Genomic DNA, 5813 nt, shown 5'->3' on the forward strand with positions numbered 1-5813 from the left:
GCCTCGGGATGTTTTTTCTTCTTTTCTTAACACCGGTGCCTGGACTTTGTAACACCTGCCTGAGGGCAGAACACAAAACACCTGGCCCTTCAAGGGGACTCCCGTGTGTCTTTGGGAGAAACCAGGAACTGAAGGGGAACCAGGGGAACAGAGGGGAGAGAGCCAGCCTCCTCCCGAGGGGCCGACACTGATGGAGCTGGAACCCAGTGGGCAGGGCCCAGGCCACATCAGCTTCCCCGTCTGCACTCCTCTCCTCCTGGGGCCGCCAGCGGGATGCGGAGCTGAGGGCGTGAGTGGGGACGGGGTGGTTAGAGGGTTTCCTCACGGGTGGGTTTTAGGTGCAGAATGTGGGTGTCTGCATGGTGAGCGTCTTCAGTGACTTCTAGAAAAATGCTGCACGGATTCTCCCAGCCTGCTGAGCCTGGGCTGTGGGTCTGCCCTGGGGAGGAGGAGTGTCGGTGGGGAGGACATCTCCAGCATCGGCCTCAGGGCACCGCTCTCATTCCAGGGAGACTCAATGCAGGGGTGGCATTCTTGCCCTTCACTGTGAACCACGCGGGGGTGGAGGGGGTTGAGAGGCGGGAGAAGATGTGACCCATTCCAGAGCTCAGACCTTAAAGACCACCTGTCAGGGCTTGGAGGAGAAGCCAGCTGGCATCACGCGGTGTCTTAGCGGGACCTCAGGAACCAGGCGCGGCCCAAGCTTTGCAGCACAGGTGTACTTGGGTGGGGCTAGGTGGACGTGGTGTGATGCAACCCTGGTGAGTGTGACATGGCATCTGAAAAGAACCTCCCCTCCCTCCCTCCCTCCCTCCCTCCTTCCTTCCTCTTTCTTACAACAAGTAACTGTCAAGCATCAAGCGGAGGCCAGGCTGTAGAAGCCTGGACTTGAGACAGGCTGGGACCTGGGACCTGGGACCCTTTGCTACAGTGCTTGCCCCTGGACACATGTCTCCTTGAGTGACAAAACGCAAAGAAACTGTATGGGACTGAAAATAACTGCGTGCATGCGCAGTTGGGGCAAATTATGGACAAGAAGATACAGAGAGACCAAAAACCCCAACTGCCACCTCTGAAGAGCCGGGAGCAAAAGCAAGGTGTTGGGAGCAAAAGCAGGGCACTGAGCATGCCCCCTGCACACAGCACCACCAAGGGGGTGGGCAGACCTCCTAAGCCACCCTTCCGGCCTGACCCCTAGACACACCCTTACCTTCACCCCATATAAGGAACCAGACGCCCCCCACTCTCAGGGAGGAAGTAAGCAAGGGAATCTGTTGTTTGTTCTCACTCCCCGCTGCTGCAGCAGGGGCCCCACTACAGCCTTGCCTGAATTTCTTGTCTGGCTTCTGATCAATTTCTATTGCTTGGGGACCAAGAACCCTGGTCGGTATCAGACTCAATCCTTAGTATCACCCCATGAATGAATCCTCTTGTTCATTTATTTTACAGATGCCCCCTGAGGCCCAGGCACTGTGCCAAGGGAGTAGGGGTCCTGTTTTCATGGGCACGAGGCCAACAGTAAGGACACAAATATCGACAAGTACAAATCCAACCAAGGCTGTGTTTGGGCGTCTGAGTCAGAGTGGGGCTCACGTCAGCGTGAGCAGGTCAAGTCAGAACAAAATACAGCCAGAGGTGGCTGACGTCCGGCCCCACGGTGCTTTGGAACCAGCCCTGTAGGAGGGGCGGTGTGCACTAGAACTTCACCCCCGTCCCCAGCTCACAGGTGGGAGGGGACGCTGCAAGGGTCCCAGGGCTGCCGTGTGTGCTGATTGAAATCCAGGCTGAGAGGACCCAGTGCCGGACATGTCGAACCTGTACTGGCCAAGCCACGTGTCCTGAGCAGCCATCAATACGGTGTCTTCCTGGCAGCCTGACGTGAGGCCGGCCACACCCCAGGACAATTCCTCAAGGCAGCGTCCCTCCTTCCTCTGAGCACAGCCAGGGTCTGTGTAACTCTCCAAGGGCACGCAGCGGACCGGGCTCGCCACGAGGTCACTCCAGGGTTCTGGCTGGGCTGCTTCTGCTTCTTCAGTGCAGTGACTTGGGAGAGAGAAAAAAAAAAAAAGAAACTGGAGCTGCTAACATTTGCAGAATTCATTTCAAACGGTATTAGACGTTGCTAATTAAAATGACTTATGCTGCTACGAACCGAGCCAAATCAATCAGTTTTTAGCAAATCAAAGCCCGTTCCCTTCCTCGGCAGCTCTGGGGAGCAGACGAACAGGGGGGCTTGCCCAGCTGTCCTCTCTGCAGGGCTGGGGGGACACGGCCGGGGTGCATCCACCCCCCGGGGAGACCAACGAGCACAGCCCGGGCGTGGGTTCAGAGGGTCTCCCGGTGGCCTTTTCCTGGGACATTCAGCACATGTGCATTCTCAGTTTTGTCCTTTCCTAACTGACTCCGAAGTATAATGAGTATTTACTGGATCCCTGCTTTGTGCCTGGTGGGAGAGACTATGGTGGTGCTTTGGGGGGACGGCAGTGGAAAGGGTGGGGGATGGGAGGGATGGAGACGGGGTGGGGGCAGGAAGGAATGGTGGGAGGGGAAAGAGACAGCGACAATGGGTAAAGAAGGTCATCTCCCAGGGTATTAAGAGCCTAGAAGGAGTTTCCCTGGTGGCGCAGTGGTTGAGAGTCCGCCTGCCGATGCAGGGGACACGGGTTCGTGCCCCAGTCCAGGAAGATCCCACATGCCGCGGAGTGGCTGGGCCCGTGAGCCATGGCCGCTGAGCCTGCGCGTCCGGAGCCTGTGCTCCGCAACGGGAGAGGCCACAACAGTGAGAGGCCCGTGTACCGAAAAAAAAAACAAAAACAAAGAGTCTAGAAGACAATGTGTCAGGTTGACATGGAAATGGCTAGCTGGGTGGGGGGTGACTTTGGATGGTGGGGTCCCTAAAGAGGCAGCAGGAGTGGGGAGCTTTGTGCTAGTCAGGGAAGGGTGTGGGCAGGGCCAACCAGGGAGCAGGCGTGGAGTGACCATCTGGGCCCTGCTTTCACAGCTCTGTCTGCGGTTCTGTGGGGCTGGGCTTTGGCGGCTGGGATGTATCTCGGAGGTGGGCTGACGGTGGAGAGAGAGGGTGACTTAGGGTCCCGACTGGGCGGGGCAGGGTGGTGGTGTCGTCTCAAGGTGGAGGCTGCTCGGGGAATGGGCTGCCGTGGACAGCGGGAGTTCCTTGGCGAGGTCAGGAGTAGACACACGTGGAGCCATCGGTCTACAGATGGCGTCTAGAAGCTTGAGGCTGCACGCGGTCACCTGGGGCCAGAGGGCAGAGAGGGGAGGGGTGGGGAAGCCCAGGTTCTGGGTGTCACCACATAGAGGCGATGAGGGGGAGCCTTGAGGTAAGAGGGAAACCAAGAGCCTGCTTCAGGAAGGAGGTGATCCAGAAAAGCTGGGGCAGAAACCTGGCGACGGGGCGGTCACGGGCAGCTTGTCAAGGTCAGTGTGGATGGTGGAGGAAACAGAAACCCAGCTGTAGCCACTGGTGAATCTGAATGACACGTTTCAGACAGGAGCGAGCCCTGCAGCCGGTGGGAGCCCCACCTTTCTGTGCTGTGTGCTGTGCGCTGCCTGTACCACTCTGGGCCAGTGTCAGAGCCCTGGTGTCAGATTCCCAGGTGCACAGAGGGAGGAGCTGTGAGGTGCAGACAGGGCAGGGACAAACTCTGTCTGCTAGAGACTGGGAGAGCTTCCCAGAGGAGGTGGCATCAGTGGAGGCTTGGAGTCTGTGGGCATTTCCTAGGTCAAGAACCAGGGAGGGCAGGAGGCAGAACAAAGCAGGGAAGGCTCTGGAGAGGCGGGAGGGACGAGAGCTCCTGGAGATGAAGTGGAAGAGTGAGCTGGACTGCGGGGGACTTTGGACGCCTTGCCAAGGACTTTTAGCTGTAAATAAAATACACAAGCCCAACACGTCTAGGGGATCACTTGGTCTGCTATACAAAATGCATTACATATTTTTGTGCATTATAGGATAATATGTATTCATTATGGAAAAATTGGAAAATGCTCTGGTGGGCTGAATAATGGTCCCCCAAAGAGGGCCATGTCCTAATCCCCAAAACCTGTGAATCCCCCTTCATGGTAAAAGCTGGGAAAAGAAAGGAAACAGATTCTCTTCTGGAGCCTCCAGAAGGAACCAGCCCTGCCAATGCCTTGATTTTAGACTTCTGACCTCCAGACAGTGAGAGAATAAATCTGTGTTGGTTTAAGCCACTGTACTTACAATGATTTCTTACAGAAGCAGTAGGAAGCTAACACAAATACCAAAATATAGAAAGGAAAAAGAGGGCAGAGTATCATGGCCACTGTTTACCTTCCACTCAGTCTTTTGTCCTCACAGAATTCTTTTATACAGAATTCTTTTATTCTTTTAAGACTGGACAATTTGGCATCTTGCATTTTTCACTAAACTTTACAATGAGCATCTCCCATGTTATTAACATTATTTTGTAATGGCTTCTCATCATTAGCAGATCTTTAACGTAAAGGAACAACATGATCTGTGAAAATTAATAGAGGGGAAACCTCATTAAAATGGAGTTAGGAGTCCAGAACAGGAAGCTCTCACACACATACTACTCAGCATTGATATAGATCCCAACAGGTAGAGACCTATCTTGCATCTCCAACAGGAAGAAGGTTACTACTTACTTACCCAGCAGGAGGAAGGAAGATTTTTCCCCCTCCCGGCAACAGCCCAGCCAATGAGAGACCAGCACAGTGCAGCCAATGAAAAGCCACCACACTTCCAACTCCCAGTTTCTCCCAATGGACTCTTTGTTTAGAACAGCCCCTCCCACTTCCCCTTCTCCTCTAAAAAAGAGCTTCCTCTCTTTTGCTTTGCCAAACTTGGATCTGGTTCATCATCGACTGCATGTCCCAAATTTCACTTCTTTGCCAATCCCGAATAGACTCATTTTGCTGGTAAAAATAACTGGCTTTTTATTGTGTTAGGTTAACCATCCAAACTACCTTTTGGAAGGAAAACTCTGGCACACAGCACCCAACCCCAGAAGCTTGAGCAACTCTTCATAGGAGTGATGAGGGTGTTAGTTAAAGTAGGATACCCCAAACCCCACACATGTTTATTTTCCGCTCATGTGAAGTTAATGAGTGGCTTCCTGTTGGTAGGCAGTCTTCTCGGGGTGGGGACTCAGGGGCACACACACTTTCTCTCCTGTGCTTCTGTCACCAGTACACACGGCTTCCAAAATCAATGTGCTGGAAGGGGATACAGACAGCACATGGAACCAGGGGGGAAGGGGAGGTGCTGGGAAGAGATAAAGTCAGGGAGGGTCTAATTGGGAGGACTTTATGGTCCCACATGGACCATAATGAAGCTCATTACCACCACAAACATCCAATCTTGTGGCCACTCCCAAGGGAACAGAGGTTGGGAGACTGTGCTGGACAGTGAACCAGGGAGCTGAGAAAGCATCTGTCCAGCTGTGTATGTCCAAAGTTCAGTGATGCTCATTTGGGGCATGTTGGAGTACACATGTGTAAGTAGAATGTGGGAGGAAAAGGAGCTGATTGTCCAGTAGGGGACAGGGGACAGCTCATGAGACCCTGGGAACCGAGGAAGGACAGACCACCAGCAAAGCCTGCAAGTCTGGAGCAGGGCCCTTTGTCGGAGTAGAAGGAGTTATGGCTTGAATGGTGCCCTCCAAAACGTTTGTCCACCTGAGACCTGTGATTGGTGTGGGGGGGGGATTTTTATAGATGTAACTAAGTTAAGGGTCTCAAGCTGAAATCATCCGGGATTCCCCAGGTGGGCCCTAAATCCAATGGTGAGTGTCCTTATAAGAGACATA

Source organism: Mesoplodon bidens (assembly GCF_964165515.1).
Source record: "Mesoplodon bidens genome assembly, chromosome: 6".
NCBI classification, from domain to species: domain Eukaryota; kingdom Metazoa; phylum Chordata; class Mammalia; order Artiodactyla; family Ziphiidae; genus Mesoplodon; species Mesoplodon bidens.